Source organism: Plectropomus leopardus, chromosome 2 (assembly GCF_026936395.1).
Source record: "Plectropomus leopardus strain MGB_pleo_1.0 chromosome 2, ASM2693639v1, whole genome shotgun sequence".
NCBI lineage: Eukaryota > Metazoa > Chordata > Actinopteri > Perciformes > Serranidae > Plectropomus > Plectropomus leopardus.
In genome coordinates this window covers 33,859,727-33,878,400 of record NC_142177.1, presented here as the reverse complement: position 1 = coordinate 33,878,400, position 18,674 = coordinate 33,859,727, and the positions used below count along the sequence as shown (strand labels likewise).

At 37.3% G+C, this 18,674-nt stretch overlaps 1 long non-coding RNA gene and 1 other non-coding gene across 3 annotated transcripts in view; both read left to right on the top strand.

Annotated features, from left to right (window-relative positions):
- Window positions 1-415: 415 nt before the first annotated feature.
- LOC148190257 (uncharacterized) overlaps window positions 416-18,674 on the top strand; it is a 56,093-nt gene continuing 37,834 nt past the window's right edge. For both annotated transcript variants that reach the window (XR_015774839.1, XR_015774838.1), the window contains exons 1-3: window positions 416-535; window positions 651-715; window positions 5,896-5,997. This is a non-coding gene — a long non-coding RNA (uncharacterized LOC148190257). The remainder of the gene's footprint in view (window positions 536-650; window positions 716-5,895; window positions 5,998-18,674) is intronic.
- On the top strand, window positions 1,034-1,105 carry trnap-agg (transfer RNA proline (anticodon AGG)). The gene has a single exon. It is a non-coding gene; the product is annotated as a tRNA-Pro (tRNA).

Here is an 18,674-nt window from a genome sequence, read left to right as displayed (position 1 = left end):
TGATTTTGTCATTATAGACTCGTACGCTATTTTTGCTATTTCCTTCTGAATGAACCACTGTTTTTTGGTTCAGAGCGAGAAGTTTGTGTTCAACAGCTATGCACACCCAAGTAGGAAATCATATTAATGCATAATATTTTTATATCCTGATTTTGAAAAACGCATGTTGAAAAAGCTGTTTTTGTTATTTCTAAAAAGAAGCAGAGAAACAGTGACAGAAACACAAATCGACTGTCCGAGAGGATTTAAACATGCTGCTCTAAACTAATTGCCCTGAGTGGGATTAGGTTAATAAAGTTGAGAAAATTGATAAACGAAGCCGGAAGTAAGGGGAGGGATGCTCTCGCCTCGTGTGGCTCCTCTGTCCAGCCTCTTCTTGGTAACCAATGACGCCCTCTGGCGGTTGTTAGGTGACGTAACATCAGTGTGTCAATGGTCTATAAAGATGGATTCCTCCAACAAACTTTTCACGGTGACACGACGTTAATTACCAGCAAACACACAGACCTCCGTCGAAAGAAACGTGCTTTTTCCGGTAAATATTCACGTTTGGACGTCGTACTTTGCCACAGTACTCAAAAAACACAAATTAATGATGAAATTAAGGAGAAATTAACCTTCAAATGTCACTTTGTTTTCTGTTTTCACAGAGGGAAACATCACGATTCAGCAATTAAAGCAGCTGCAGTCATGATGTGAGACAGCCTCAGGTTTGGTGAGTACACAGAGAATTAATTACTTAGTAAAGTTGTGGCAATGGACAGTGTGTGTACTTTGAGATGGTTTGCATGCTAATTGCTTATTGTTTATTTCTTTCGCAATGCTTTCAAAGGGTTGGGAATTTGAGTTTGCTGCAATTCACTGAAAGTTTGGCCAACTTGTGCATAGTCGTGACTTAGCTTCAGGGTGCCGCAGTCACTTGCAGAGACAAAATTGTTGCTAAACGCAGACACACAACATATCTTTATTTTGGACTTTTTAACCGGTACTTGTTGTCGGGTCAATTTCTCAAATTTTGGCTGCGACGTCATGCGGCTCGTTGGTCTAGGGGTATGATTCTCGCTTAGGGTGCGAGAGGTCCCGGGTTCAAATCCCGGACGAGCCCTCGCTTTTGAGTCTGATTTTTTTAGATTACTGTTTCTTTGCAAGTATATGTACTCATACAAGACATCAGTGCAGTTTGGCAGAAACTTTCATAACAGAGATAGACATATTAATATGTCGTGGCCAAGTAAATCTGTAAATCAGTAGAAAAAAAGTAGACATACAGAGTCAAGAAAAAAGATAAATTAAAGTAAAGGCCATGACAGAAGATTCTGCTTATTTCAGACTGAGTTACTCCAGCTTTGCTAAAAGTATGCTGTATGGCAGTACTACATGTATCATTCTGTAGCAGTTTGTGCACACTAGTATATGAAGTACTTGAAGGCAAGAACTTTTAAAAAAAAATAATTTTAGCTACCCTCCACGAAATAAAAACATTCAGACTTGTAACCTTCAAAAAAGTTTTGATTGTCTCTTGGCAAGCAAAAAAATGAATTACACTTTTTAAAAATTTATTTTAGCAGTGATGCACAATTTAAGAGCAATAATAAATCTCTTTTTTATTTCATTGGGGGTTTTTTGTGGGGTTTTTTTTGTTTTGTTTTTTTTTTACAGTTTGTTTGTTTATTAAGATCCCAATTAGCTTCTGTTTTAGACAGTAGCTACTCTTTCTGGGGTCTCCATTATTCTCATTTACACTATCTCATGTGCAAGATTACACAAATACACATAACATAGCATACATATTCACAGTTTGACAAAACACCAATACAACGCACAAGAATCAACACAGAGTCAACGACTGTCTAATACATACAGCAGCTCCACAAAATAATCTCACTCCTCAATGGTTGATAAAAGTAGAATACCTAGAAACCATGAACTAAATCACAAAGAGAAAAAAAATAGATAAATAGCTCTTGAAATCCTATTTGGTCCCCTGTAATAAAAAAATAAATAAATAAACATAAAGAAAATCAACATCTGCGGGTTTGTACAATATTTGGCTTCTCAACATCGGTTTGTGCTGAGTGATCCATTAATTACCTTTTTAACTCTTCCTGATAAGTGGTACTTATTAAGTACAAATTTGAATAATAATGATAATAATAATAATAATTTGACTTATGAAGTATATTTCATACACAAAATGCAGCCCAAAGTACTTCACACAAAGACAAATGTCTGTAAAGTACAGGAAAACATGAGCAGGTAATTAGAACAATAGTGAAAACTTTAAAATACATCCCCAAAAATACTAAGGTTAGGTACATAAATACAAACAATAAACAAATGAGGCTGGTTCTGAAATGGTAATGGATATTACAAACAACAACTATTATGATAATATATTAAGTCATTTGTCAAGGCAAAAATCCCAACTAACTATTGTTCTTTTCAGCTTCTAAAGTGTGAGGATTTTGAAATATTTTCCTGAAAATGTGTTAACTCTTATGATTAAGGAGTAAATTAGTCATCATTAATTGCAGCCCCAAATGTTGTGGTGGAAAGTAACTAAGTGCAGTTTGGAAGTGCAGTTATTATTATTATTGTTATAGGCTATATGCATAATAGTAATAATAATAATGATAATAATAATAATAATAATAGTAGTAGTAGTAGTAGTAGTAGTAGTAGTAGTAGTAGTAGTAGTAGTAGTAGTAGTAATAATAATAATACTGTTAGAGGGGTCTTTCTTTCAAAAAGAGTACTTTTGACACCTTGGTACATTTTGCTGGTGCTTCTGTCCAGTGTGCTAATTCCTTTCAACATCCACTAGAGGGCGCAATACACCAAACTATTTTCTACATTCTTCATACTGAGCAACTTTATAGCATGTTGGCAGAATATGAATACACCCTTACTTCCCATAATTCTATTATTTTCATGCAATGGTGGTAATGGTTATGTAGTCCCTTTTTTAAAAAAAGTTTAAACAACTAGATGCTGCTATTAGAATAAAATTAGGGCCAGAAAAGGAAATTGAGATAGTCTGTGTCACAACAAGTGAGTTACCGTCTGCCATATATAATAGAGCATAAACAATAAATCATGTGACAAATACATGTCACTGTTATTATCTGTGTACATTTTTTTTGCTGTGGTAAATTCTCCATATCCTGACTGTGTGCTGGCTCCTCTATGTTGGCAAAAACAAACTGCAAAGACTTCTTGAGAGGCGTCCAGTTTGGCATCACTTACTTCAGTTCATGGTAACCTCTGTCATTTTCCCTTTCACGAGGAGTCACAAGAAAGACTGAGACTCCCCGGTACACATTCCTTATGATTTCTTTTAAAGTTACTTAATCTCATCCTTCCAGGAAGAGGAGTGTCTTACTTTCACAGCTTCTCTTTTATGGATAACAGAAACCATCCCTCAATCCCTCATTTGGCTTCACAACTTATGCTGTTCAGAGTCAGCGGCTGGAGCTTATTATCCCAGTGCACGCACTTCGAGAGACACATGTAGACGGTCTGTTTTAGCACCAACTAACATTCAGACGAAAGATTTAGAATTTCTTAGTCACACAGAAAAGCCAGGTGAGTTAGGTTGAAACTACAGAAATAATGTGAGTGTGAATTCCTATCCAAACAGGATTCCTGTGGACCCTTAAAAAAGTCTTAAAAAGACATTAAATTCATGAATTGAAAAAAATATAAGGCCTGCATTGGTATTAAAATGACTTTATTCAGTCTTTCAAAAGTCTCAAATATGCTACGGGAAGTAGAAATTTATTAATGTTTTTTGTGAAGTTGCATCGTAAAACAAAAATGACTCTGTAATGGGGATGGGCGATTATACCTCAAATCAATACTTTACCTCGATTACAAATAATCAATGATGGTTTTGGTTTTTTTTGTGGGGTGGGGTGGGGGGGTGTTTGTTTTGTTTTGGTTTTTTGACCTCATAGTTCACTGACACGTTTCATCTGACCCTGGTGCGTTGGAGTGTAATAAACATATGATGCATTGTTATTTATGTTAAACTATTCAGCATTATACAGGAACTAAATCCCCATCTTAAACACACTTCAGGTTAATTTAAGCACTGTGCTGATAACCTCTCCTGACTGCAGGACTCTGACCTACTTCTTCCATAGCTGCCAACAGCCTGCCAGCACTCCCAGTTAGAGAAAAGTTGAAGTTAAGGTCATGTGCTTGTGGCCCCAGACCCCCAAATAACTACATCTGCCCCTGGTAATAATACGCGAGCTCAGCGTGAGCGGCTGGATGAGACTCGGGATGATGCATCCTGGTGTTTCTAAATAATTCCTGACTAAACCTGAAACTAAAACAAAGTCTGTAGAAGTCTCACTCAGACACTTTGATGCTTTGAGGAGAAGCTCCGCTCTGTTTGTCTGTCTGTCTCAATCAAACTGCGCTGCGCTTTTGGACCATCAGCTGTTTCATCTGAATACGTTTTCTTCCTTACAAGATTGTTCAACACTTCTGCTGTCACAGTGGTTTGCCGTGAGATTTTTCTCTGTGTTTTAGAGCGTGACGTGGAGCTAAAAGCGCGAGACTCATGCCGGATACGCGAGAGTTGGCAACCGCGGTGGGGAAAGGATTAACAAAATTTTTAAATAACTGAAATAACCGACACGGGGAAGATTACGTCGGTTAGAGGTTCTTAATGTCAGTTTTGATTGATTTTTGATTAATTTCCCACTCACATTTTTTCGATACACAGCTGGTTGAAAATCTGCAAAGCATCCCTTTAATTGATTCAGTTCACTTCCAAAACAACTGCATTGTCACTTGGTAAAACTCAATAAACCTACAGTGAAGCTGACAGTAAAGGCAGGTTACAAAGACAGAGTCTATGCAGCAGCTTAAAAACCCAGTTACGCCCCTTCTTCATGACGCATCACATCCTTCCCCCAGTATTTTGGTCATTAGTTTGGAAACTTGGACTGGTGTATTGTTGCATTTTCTGTTTGATAAGGGAAACAAATGTCAGAAATGGCCAAAATTGAGTTCTCAGACTATTAAGTGTGACACTTTATGGCCCCACTGGTGTGTGTTTTCACCAACTAATAACAATCAGCATTGTCTCCATTGGCAAACAGTTGTTGATTCGATTTTTTATGTTTCTGTGGTTAAAACCCACAGACTTGTTCTTGGAAGGCATTACGGGAAACCAAGGGAAAACATGTTTATTGGTTTTAAAGCCTTTTGGGGTTTACATAACCCCAGCCCCCAACTTCCCTCAGACCCATTCATTGCCTTTGAAGGACTTGATTCCTCTGATAGAGTATTTTTGTCTTAGTGTATGTGCTGGTCCCTGGCTTTAGTCACAAAGTGATCTTACTTATTTGGGCCAAACACATCACTACAAATCTGTTTGACGAATGTTGCTGTTGATAACATCTGATGACTCAATCACTGCTCAGTCTTTCCACTGAATCCCTGTCATGGTACATTTCAACAAATTACAGAAAGCAGAAGAAGGCTGTTGACTAAACCTCAACCCCTTAGTTACTGTTAAACTTGTTGAGACAACTCCCTTTTTTCTTACTGCACATTTTCAGTTTACAGACATTATGGTGGCAGACTAACCAACTTTAAATTCTTTGTTATATTTGAAACAGTGGGTCCGATATTTCAGACAGTTGTGGATAAAAGTAACCATCAACTTTTCATTATCAATTCACCTGATTTGTATTTTCTCAAATAACATATTCAAATACTTTTTTGTATGACCAACCGTGCTTTAGATATTCAGTTTAAGGTCCAATGTTGTGGTTTTCTCAACATCAGTTGGCAGAAATTGAATATAATATCCAGATCTCTTTTTCATTTGTTTATAATCACCAGAAAATGACAATCACTGTGGTTTTCTTACCACAGAATGAACCATTTTATCAACATATGGAGTGGGACCTCTTCAGTGGGAGTTGCCATGTTGTTTCTGCAGAAGCCCAGAACGGACAAATCAAACACTGGCTCAAGGTAAGGCCATTCACTTATGCATTGGCCCCAGTGCTTCTCTACACACTCAACACATAGGTCACAGCTCATTTATGAATAAATTGACATTAAACCACTTCTTATGTGTCTGCGATATCCTACCATAACTTTCACAGCTGTTAGTGGGTGAAAAAGAGCTGTCAGAAAATCCCATGTTAGTGATCGCTTGCCTTAAGGACGCACATTTCAAGGTTGTGATTTCATTGGCTTGGTAATATTTGGATATATTGACATCAAACCAGTTTCAGTGTGTCTTTGACATCCCGTCATAACTTTCACAGCTGTAAGTTTGTGGTAAAAAAGCTCTCAGAAAACCCATTAACATCATCATCAGTAATCTCTTTCCTTCAATATGCACAATTCAAGGTTGTGATTTCATATTGATACAAAACCACTTCTCATGTGCCTGTGATATCCTGTCACAACTTCCAAAACTGTTAGTTTGTTGCCTTAAATATGCACAATTAAAGGTTGTGATTTCAATAGCTAGCTCATTTATGAATTTATTGACATAAAACCAAATCTCATGTGTGTCTTGTACGTCCTGTGAAAAAATAGAGGTCCGCACACCAGGGAGCTCCCCTTAAAGGATTCCACTCTGCGAAAAACAAGCAACGTTTGGAGCCAAAAAACGCTCTTCCTCAGACTCATCTGTCTGTGTCTCTCTGAGGAAGAGCGTCACTTGTTTTCCTCTCTGTTTTTTCACATTGTGGTTTATCTTGAGTCCAGCACCCACTACGGGATGTGCGTGTCGTTTTGAATCTCTGTGTCTTGTGCATCCGGTCACAACTTTCACAGCTTTTTTATTTTTATAGCCCTTTATGATTCTCTTAGCATCGTTAGCAGTGACCTAATGCCTTAAATTCACACGTCAAGGTTGTGATTTCAATAGTTTGTGCATTTATGAACATATTGACAGGAAACCAGTTTTCATGTTCATGCGAAATTTCGTCATAACTTTCACAGCTGTTAGTTTGTAGAAAAGAGCCCTCAGAAAATCCCTTAACATCATTATCGGTGACCTGCTGCCATAGATATCCACATTTTAGGTTGTGATTTAAATAGCTGATGCCAATATATTCATAAATGAGCAACGTTGGCAGGTGTTGCTGAGGTATAACCTTCCACAGATTCAGTGAAATACACAGTGGATGTGCTGTGAACAGCCTGTAATCACACAAACTAATACAATTGGGTAATAAAATGTCCCTTGCCCGTTGAAGTAACAGGTTGCTGTCATGCTCAGAGCAATTGCTCCTGAGTTTTTGGTTTTGCAAAGGCAAAAGAAAGACACCACTCTCTACACTCTTTGTACCTGATGCCACTGTGTCCAGTTGGAAATACAAAGTGACAGGCTGGGTCAGCATCTTTCTAATCTTGGCAAACCAATCTCATCTCACTCACTGTGGTCATGGATGAATTATCTCGACAGGCTTCATTTCAAATACGTTGTTAAACAGATCAGTGACAGTTCTCTCCGTCACTCTCAGATATCAGAATGAACCTAAACCTGGCTGGATGAATGCACAGCTCACTGAGCTCTCATGGTTTCAGTTTCTGCAAAACAAACTGGAAAAACATACAGGCTGTCCTGGAAATTTTATATACACCATGCAATTGCTAAATCTTCCATCACCTTATATCATCAATACCGAGTTTTAAAAGTTCTTTTGGGAGTTCTGAGAGGCAGTAAGACACAAACATCATCGCCATGCCGAAGACATGGATCATTGTTTAGTTCAGCATGTTTGTTCTCCAGATGTTTTTCAGATTAAAATCTTTCTACAAAAAACCTGAACACATAAAATGCGTAGTTCGTCTGTGGGAGGAAGTTACTTTTATTAATCTTGGATTCAATGCTACCTGAAGCGTCCAGAGTCGACTGAGCCAGACTACATACTTCCAAGTCTGTGACCTTTGCTTCTATGACAATCTACAAATCCTTTCAATATCCATATTTACTTTGGTGGTTGTTGTTAATAGGCCAAGGTCTTCACTTTTTAGTTTCAGTTTGTCTAAATCAAGTAAAACACACTAACCTTTTTGGTCCCAGGCCTCACAAAGAACCTTAAAACCGATCATGTCTTTGAATAATGAAACAATGAAAATGATGGACAAAAAAACTGTAAAATGGCACCACTGTCATGTACTAGAGAAACATAATATGTTTAGTTTTGAAAGTTTTGTCAGCTACTTTAATCTGAAATTGATGTCAGATGTTAAAATGTTATACTCTTGAAGGACATTTATGCCTCTTCCTTTTTTTTTTCTACATTTTATGCCTCAAAATATTAAACATTTATTATTTTAACCTTTTCACCATAAACTTCTTTAAAATGATGCACCATAAGTTTTATCGGGATCTGGAATGATTACTTTTTTGACCATTTCGACCACATACTATGGTACGACTTTTTTTAAACCATTCTACCATTTTTTTTCCACATGCTATAGTATGGTGTTTGTTCACATACTAAACTATAACATCTTTTTCCTTTCTTTTTTTATTTTTAAATGTTAACATAGTTTTTGGGGGCATTTTCCCTGTTATTTATAGGGCATTTAAATAGAGAGACAGGAAAGTTGGGGGAGAGAAGGGGACATGAGTAATATGTTTAGATTTCTCTAAACACTGAACAAGATTGTACTTCTTTTACTACAAATAGCAAATGTGTACATGTACTTAGTCTATAGGCTACTGCTGTTAATACAGGTACCTGCCAAAAATTCTTATGAAATTTTCTAGTTATTTTTATTATTTGCAAGTAAAATGTAGTGGATACGTTAAAACTTCACATTGCAACAATGCTGTGGTTAACGTATGGTTAGGCGTGGGCACAAAAAGCCACTTGGTTACTGTACATTTCTGCAAACAATGGTAACTATGTTGTTATGTAGCAGATACACTGAAAATGTAAGTTTATGTTTTAGTAGTGCTTAAGGTACAAAAAAAACTTGGTTAATATTAGAATTCATTATTTTATTTTATTTATTTGCTGCACAAGCCCTGCTAAAAACGCAGTTATATGTTTTAAAAATAACACTTCTCATGGCACTATTGTTGCTGGAGGAAGAAAAGGTAGCTCTGAAACACCCATGATTGGATCCTTTAAAGGCATTATTAGAAGGGTTTGTGTCAGAGTTCTCGAAATGTACAATGCTGACATTTTCTTATGGAAACTGGGCTGTTGGTCTATAGAGAAACCAAAAACCGTGAAAAATGCATGCCCATACTGATAAAAAAAAAAATGTGTAGAGCTCAAGGCGATGTCAACAGGAGGTAGAGTGGGTTGTCCACTCATCAGAAGATCAAGAGTTTCGATTATAGGCCCAGTCCGCCTTTTGATGTATCCTTGGGCGTGATACTGAAGCCCAGAATGCCATTGGTGCCAATCGTCATTGCCATCGGTGTGAATACATGTGCAAGCTTAAGTGAGTCGTCAGTGGCATCTTGGTTTGTAGCCTTGACCAGTTTATGAATATTTGTGTGTGAATGTGACATACATTGTTAAAGCGCTTTGAGAGGTCGGAAGACTACAAAGGCACTATACAAGTCATTTACCGTTTTATAATTAAATGCCTTGTTCTGACTGACAGTCAAGAACCAAAATAATTTCAGTTCACTAAAATGTAAGACCAAAAAAAGAAACTGGAACACAAATGTTTTGCATTTTTAGTTTGAAAAGTTAGTAAAAGTATTAATTGATTATTAAAATAATAGACTAATCGACTAATTGTTGCAGGAATAGTCGTTAGTTCACCACTAATAAAAAAGCCAGATTTCAGCAAATGTTTTATCTCACAAACACACCAAAAAAAAATCTGTCAAATAAATTTTGCCTTTTAAAAATAAAATTCATAACATCCCAGACTACAAAAAAGGCCAGAACAAGTGAAATATGTCTTTAAGGTGCCTAAAACAGGGCAGACAGCTGGTGTTTGTTTTGATTTGTTTTAATGGGAAACTTAACCTCAAACTCAGTTAAAGGCCTGTTAAAGATTCAAAGTGTCTAAATCTGGAATGCAAGTTATCTATGTCTCACAATCAACTTGTTGAACAAATAAATAGTTTTGAGGTGGTAAAATTGACAAAATCGTCCTTCATTTAACAGATAAGTAAGTGATAAAATAATTTTACATCTTATTTGTGTAATTTGATTAATCCAGTCCCTTTTATTTTATCTCCATCCCACAGTAAATTTAAATTAGTCTAGGAAGTGATAGGTTAGACATAGATCAAATCTACATTTAACACTGAACTTTCAAACCTCACATACACAGTATCTCAGAGCAACCTTTGTTCTCTGGGCGAATACCTCCCTCTTTAAAGATTTATCCAAGGGAAAGTTTTGCAGCCCAGTGGAGGAGGATGTTTGTGTCCTGAATAACAATCAGAGTTGTCTGACAGATTCTGCTATCAGACCCGCCTGACGTGTTAAGTCTTGTCGGAAATGTTAACTGACATAAAGGTTGTTTATTGCTAGAGCATTCGGCAAAATCTCAAAAAGACATTTGTTTTCAAAAGGCGGGCTCACCTGTTCCCACGGTACAACACAACACAACACAACACAACACAACACAACACAACACAACACAACACAACACAACACAACACAACACAACACAACACAACACAACACAACACAACACAACACAACACAACACAACACAACACAACACAACACAACACAACACAACACAACACAACACAACACAACACAGAGATGTCGACAGTCTCTACTTGATGTACTGGGAGAAAGTCATTGTTTTATATAATATAGATAAGGCCAAAAAAATGCTACTTTAAATCAAAGGAAAGGCTTATTTTACCAACAAATATCTTTTTGAGGCTGCTTGAACACTTTATTTGGAGGTCTGTATCTGTAAATTAATGAATAGTTATTATAATAATAAATATACCCACAAATAATAATTTTGTAGTTAAAGCCATCTTGGACCGTTCGAAGTTTAAAGCTGCAAAGGATCAAGACCTTCATGGTACCCTCATAAAAATATGCCAAATCAACAAGTTTTTTATGATGACCCCAATTTTCATTTGTGGTGCCCCCCCAGAGGTTGATTTTGTGTTGTTTTCTGTAGTATATCTTATCTATTGTTTTTGGTGACATAATATATTTGTTTATATAATGTAATATAATATAATATACTATAATATGATATAATATTATAGTACAGTATAGTATAGTATATATTTCCTTGTTAAAATAAAAAAAGAGGCATACCTAATAGATCCTCCTTGTTTAGAGACACTGAATTAATTTTCCCAAACTAGAACCAAAATCCAAACATTTTTTAAAACAATGTGTCAGGTCAACTGGCATGGCAGAAAAACAAACTCAGTTTGTTTGGCATGAGTGACCTTTAAACCTTTGTTTAGTTTGGTCGTCTGAGACGTCCTGCCACAGAGGTCTCGCAGTCATAACACAAGAAAATTAAACAAAAGCATCTGCGAACACTGGAGGCTGTACCACCCAAATTCTCGCGTGCAAACAGTTATCTGCTTTCCTTCTGAGATTCAATAAGAGTTGACTTTCTTCCCAGAACACGGTGTGGTGGAGAAGAGATTTGAGATGTATACAAGAAAGTTAGAGAGCTCTTTTGTGTTTAACCTGAGGTGAACCCAACAGTCAGACACTAAATGTAAGTAAGAAACTTGAGGTAAGACTGTCTTTAAATCTCTCTGTTTTCTTTCTTTCTCCCTTCGAACTTTAGCCACATTAGCGAGGTCAGGTGGTTTTAACATAACCTGCTCTGGCCAGGCTGGTAATTCTTTACCCATCCCCAGTAATTCCTCTTTTTTTCTTTTTAGTTGTATGCTGTATCACTTGGCGCATCCCACATGGGATTACAAGACACAATAACATACATCCTCCAGTTTTGCATGTATGAAGCACGGTGAAGGAACTGATGGTGGGCCTACACCCATACCAGAATTAGCGCATGTACATTTTTTTTTTTTCAAACACAGGAAAACCCCCCTTAAAATATGCAATAGTTTCCTTTCCCAACGCCAGCACACCAAGGATGTGTACTCAGCTCTGCAGCAGACAAGTATGCCTTTCTGTGTGTGTGGATTTTTTTGCTGGTGTGTCATGGTAAACATCACGGAGGAGGTGAAAAGTAGAAAGCAGCATGGAGGTCAATGAAAATGTTACATTGGTAACTTCTTTTTTAACTCTCTTATTCAATCTCTCTTTCAAAGTCAGTGCAGATGAATTTGGAGTGGTGTTCGAGAAATGCATGGGAAGAGACAGACAGTATTTTTCGGCAGCCCGTCTCTGCGTCAGCAGAGGGGCTAAAATTTGTGTGTCCACCCAGGTGTTATATTTAAATCATTGCTGGTGGGACCTATAGGGAGCTGGAGCCCATAAATATCTGTCACTTTTGCAGTCATTCGACCTGGGAGTGAAAGCGATTGTAATCTTTCCTACAAATTAAACCAGCCAGATGTTAGCAGGTGTTAGTGAGTTTTTTGTGCAGTGACACAGAGGCTCTAGATTATCTGGTAATAAGAGAAGTTTACAGATCCAGGCTCAAACCTCCTGAACTGCTTGCAGGCTCATCGGGGCTGCACAGATCATTTCAAACATGTTTTTCAGATTTCAGTTCTGGATGATTGCAGTTATGATTATGTCAGTATGGAGCACTGACGGTGATGCCAAGCAGCTGTAAACATTCTGGACCTTGAGGCTAATTTTAGGTCACGTACTGCTGCCCGACATTAAAAATCTCACTTACAGTTTTCATAGCCACTTTTACACAGAGATTGTGCTACAGGGCCGCAATAAAGTCCCCTCTACATTTTTTACACAGAACCAAACAATGGCTGCATCACTCCGCTCCAGTGTGTGATTATAGACCGCATCACAGCATCCCGCAATCAAGAGGCATGACAGGCGTGAAGTTTACACTTGATTGTCCGCCCCTAGCTCGACATGTAATGTATTCTTGATATTCCCATCTTGAACAGACAGTGTAAATGTGGCTAATGAAGGATAGACCATTTCTCCTTTTATATCAAGACTTGTTTAGCTCTCTGCTTTTATTTTTCTCAGTGAAAAGAATTAACGTCGCTGCAAGTTGTCACACCATATCAGTCTCTGTTTTGTTTACATCTTCTCCCCATGAGATCATGTAAGTTGTGCATTCATGCTCCCTCTGGCACAATAATCTTAATAACATCCTGTAGTGTGTGTGATGCTCCATTCTTTTCAGATCTTTGAGTGTGTGTGTGTTTAAGATTCGAGAAGAACATCTGGGAAGTTTCTCCTCATGTGTGACTCACAATTCAAACTACTGTAGTCTCCAGCTTTATTGTTTTTGTCTTGAATGAGATAAAGACAAAGACACAGTAGTTTGCAGGGAATGAGAGGGACACAGACTTTATGAAGTTTGTGAAACCGTAATTTTGCAGTGTTCAAAAAATGAAATCTTTTAGCAGAAGTTTACATTTTTGTACACTTGCTTTTATTGATGGATCCAGATGGTTGAAGGAAAGAGTGTATACAAAAGAATTTATCCTTGAGATTTGTGAAGTAATAATTGGATCACAACAGTCACTCATTATCAGACATCAAAGAGCCCTTTGTTTCAGCAGAATTTCAAGCAGCCATCCATCTGCTGCCGTCTTTGAACAACCATATAAGAGCTATCAGCTTCAACGAAAAGTAACCGGACCTTCTGCTAATTGCCATGTAACGAGGCAAAGGCCCAAATATTGTGTTTTAATTGGGAGCATTATCAACAGTAGCAGCCTGTGGGAGAAGGGATTTGGGTTCAGCAAACAGGGTAATTGGATGTTGACTGTGCTCGACAAGTAAATCTCTTTTGTGATCATCAGATGAATGCGGCAGTTTTGGGACACTGGCCAAAGTATGACGTGCAGCTGAAGCTGGCTCTGGTTAGCAATACGGATTGTGACGTGTGTGGTTACTCAAGAGGAAAACAGAAGTGTTACGGGATTGCTTGATGATTGGTTTTTCCAGCCTTGCAAGTCTGCTGGGAATTGTCTTGCTTTATCAGTTTATAAGACAGATCGATGTTGAGCCATGATGAACAACACTTCATTCTGTGACCACTTGCTGCTTTGGCTCTTCGATTAAAACCAGATCTGACGCTGACATCTGACATATGCCCAGAAAATGTCGTGCAAGATTAAAAAAGATGCTGCCCTGTTTTAGTTTATCATCTGTAGAAACCCCCCAAAGGATTGTTACGATAAAGCTGGATGAGACCAAAAGGTCACTTCGTCTACACCGGATAAAACCACTAAGCCACAACCTACATTATGCTCACTCGATTGTTTTTCATCCGTACAAGAGCTGGAGAAGAAATGTGAGTGTTTTATTGCCAGCAGGCATCCATGTAAGCACAGCCTGTCCTATCATGTAGAATAGGTGCAACGGGAAAACATGCCAGTCCCCCGAAACAGTGCTGACAGTGATTTTTATTTTCGCTTTTTCTATTCTAATAGTTTATACAGTGTAAAATCTGACAAGTTGATTTTACTTAAGAAAATATTGGAAACAGACCGTCTTGAAAAATATTTGTAAATAAATACATAAATAAGTAACTATTAATCTTAATTTATGTTAACTTCACATCTAAATTTTAAATGTACTTATAATTTACTTATTTACTTTGTCTTGTGAAGTTGTTGCAAATTACACCTTGAGTTAAATTAATCTTTCTACATTTTAGCAACTTCAGCAAAAGTTTACTGTGCTATATATCTGTATCTGCTGGATGCAAACTAGTCAATCATATTTTAATATTCTTAAACATGTTAACATAACAAAACTCGCAGACCTCCTAACTTAATCATTGGCAAAATCCTCTTTGTCATGATCAAGTTAAGTCAGACTAACTTGGTTTACTGAAGTTCGATACACATAGAAACAACAAGGTAAATGTCATTTATAAATTTTAAGAGCTTCACATAATCAAATAAATACAGCTTAATTTCAAGTTACATTAACACTTTGATGTAATCATGAATTAAGATTTATAGTTAAATGTACTTTCCTTTTTCAAGGCACTCTGTTTCCAAAATGTTTTTAAGTAAGATCAACATGTCAGATTTTACAATGTACATTTTAGAAAAGCAAGGTGACGAAGCACCTTAAACAACAGTTGCCAACTGCCATTAAAGAAGTATCTCACTGATATAACTAAGGTCCTCCTGTAAAGCCTGTGCTGTCTCATGCATACTCCTCTAGCCTGTTTGTGTTTTTTTTCTGTTTGCTGGTTTAGTTTTGGATTTTCCTGCTTTCAGTTACATGTCCTCCAGTGGACTCAGATTTGAAGTTTTTATAATAAATCAACCTGATCTTCCTGCTGCCTTTTCGTCTACTACCATTCCTGAACAATGACACACAGGGATCACTTTACATGTGTTTACCACATTATTTGAAACTGGCCATGTATAAAATGAACATCTGACATTGTAACACTATGACACACTAAATATGGAAAATCATAATAGATCCCCTTTGAGACTCTTGTAGTCATGTTACAGCTTTGGTATTCCACACATTATTTTTGATTCCCTTTTTTTAGTTCAGTGTATATATTTTTCATGTGCATCTTGCCTGCAGGAGATATAAGAAAACTTTTTAAATGCATAAAAATTAAATCACTGCCCACAGCTTCACAAGTTTAATTGTGGTGATAGTGAAGGTTTACTGCAACCTAAAGTTAAAAATTTCTTTTACTCTTCCACTACTACTTTCTGCCTTTCAGCCTCACTCGCTGAGCAGCCTTGTCTGTATCAGTCACTCTTGGAGGTTGTGGCTGTCTAAACAATAGTGCTGAAATAGTGGTGACCTGTGTACTGGCTGCCTGAGTGGTTAACAGAGAGTTATTGTTTAAACTGTACAATACATTACTATAAGCATTGGACTTTGGGGGAATTTTGCACAACTTAAATCTGAAAAAAAAGCATTTTTTTTCTATGTTTTTTGGAGTAATACTTGGTCTTATGGATACGTTTTCGCTAAAAGTATGCCCATTTAATTGAATTGTAACGAAGCACTGCAGCACACTCCTCTGTGATCTTCTTAAGATCATTTACCAGCATCCCATTAAATAGGAATTCAGTTAAACTGAAGCCCTCTGCCTGCACAGTGCTTTCTCCCATTGCATGTTCAGCCCACATTACTGCAAACAGGACTTCACTGTCCGAACCAAAGGACTATAGCTTTCATGCAAAGTTTGATTGTGTTAGACGCCTAAAGCAAAGTACACAGTTTGTAATAGTGCAACGGCTCCCTGTTTGGGAACACTTGTGGCAAAGCATGCAACAGGCTGACCACTGCACGAGTTGAAAAAGTGATTGTTATCCGGGCAAACTTGAGGCCCTCACACAGAGTGACACACTCAGCGTGCTATGATGAAGGCATTAATGCATTTTCTCATCTACCGTTAAAACGAGATGTAACACAGCATATCAGAAGAGACACTTGGTGAAATAGGAGGAAAAAGTCAAGCTCTGTTTTATTTGAAATTGCTGCACTTGTGTTTTGTTTGGTTTACCAGAACAACTCGATTTTCTCCAAATAGGAGTTTCTCTCCTCCTAGGAGGAGTTTCTCACTTCTAATCCGAGAGATAAAGTCTGTTCAAGAAACTCAAGTAAGTCCAATTGCCCACGATATAGTGTGTAGAATAAAATACGTTTGTCAGTGCCATATGGGTCTAAAACGACCCAAAATGCCTAATATGAGCAATATGCTCCCTCTCCATAGGTTACTTTAAAGTTAGACAACTAATACAAAAAGTTTTTTTTTTTAAATCGGCTGTTTGTCGGATGTAAATCCCTGTTTGCATTGCCAGCCATCCTTGTTTTGCAGCCATATAACAATGCTGTGCTGCTTCCACCTTTCCTACATTGAATCATTATTCCCACAACTCATGCAACCAAGACTATAATTTTTCTGGTGATGACAGCACCACTCACAAGTTGTTTTTGGCTGATGCACATTGCACAGAGACATTTTGACATTCAGGGCCACAAAAGTTCAAAGAGACCCAGTGGGCATTCCCTTCTCTTGAAATAGAAGATCCGGTCATATGTTTTATCAGATCATTTTTATTTTTCTGCCTCTGCAACACCAATAGCCGAGGCCGGAGGTAGTACAATTTCGGGTTGTCCGTTCGTCCATCCTTTCAGATTTTGCACATTCACTTGGACTCAACAATGAGCTGATTAGATTTTGGTGGTCAAAGGTCAAGGTCACTGTAACCTTGCATCTGTCTCATTTTTATGAACGCAATATGTGAAGATGGCCTTGAGGGAGTTTCCTCAAATTTGGCACAAACGTCCAGCCTTGACCCTGTGCTGATTGTAGAGGTCTCCTGTGTGTGAAGCATCCATGTTTTTACAGACATGGATGTAAACTGTAAGTGCATCTTGACATCAGCAAAGGCAGACAACCACATGACAGGGTATTTAATTAACTTTTGACTGGATCCTAGAGATTTCTCTCAAACATGAATTCCACTGCTATTGTTTTTTTGTTTGTTTGTTTTTGCCTTTTTATTGTATTTCCCATAATAAACCGTCATTTATGACCAGAAAGTTCCTGATTGCAATGCACCTTTTAGTGGAAGTAACATCCCTTTCGACATTTTTTGGCTTTTACTGTAACACAACAAAGAACCTGATTTCTACAATCTCACTATCTACACATTGCATCAAAGTTGAGAGAACAGGAAATTCGTTGTTGAAATTCGGCAGAGATAACAGTTTCTTCACCAGCAGCAGTGTCAGTTAACAGAAATGCTCATGTCATATTGGAGTCATTTTAGTTACCAGTTTCAAGTTTATGAATCATAAAGTTGCAAATACAACTGAGTAAATCATATTTCCTGAAAGTGTCAATATATACAGTATCCAACATGCGCTTAAAAATATAGAAGCACCTGGAAAGACCAAAAAACACGAAAGATACACAAAGTCAATAGTAGTTACGTCATGTGTGAGCTTCTAAGTCAGTGTTATAACACTGCAACAATACCACAAACCTACGTAACCGTTTGAGCCAACACCATGCAGATGTTTTGCAAACTGTTGCTAACACTAAGGCTGTGGATCACACACAAATGCAGGCTGACAAATCCTGCATAAATGTTTATTACTTTTGTTAAGTACGGCTCAGTTTTTATTTAATAAAGAAGAATGTAGTGGTAAAATAAGTTTTGGTGTCAGTTTGTTCTAAATCCATACAGATAATGCACGCTTTATTGAATATATCAGACGGTATTCGAATGAATTATCTGGGTATTTCTGACATCAACACACAGAACTAAATCGATATCGAAGCAAATGGATCAATATCGAATCAATACACATTCTTTCATACTGTATTTTGGGTCTACCATAAGAGGTATCTCCTCTATGATTCTCAGTCTCAAGTGTTGTTTTGGAAATACTTTGGATCATGCATTAACCTTGATGAATATGGAGATACTTTTTCTTTCATAGCAAATGTTACAGGCTGCACATTTTTTCACACTGCACTTGAAATCAGCTGAAATTTATATCCCTTTACTAAAATCTTCAGTGTCTGCGCTGCTATGAGTTATTATATTTTTTTATAATATAGATCATGTCTAATAATCTTGGTTAATATGGTAACGT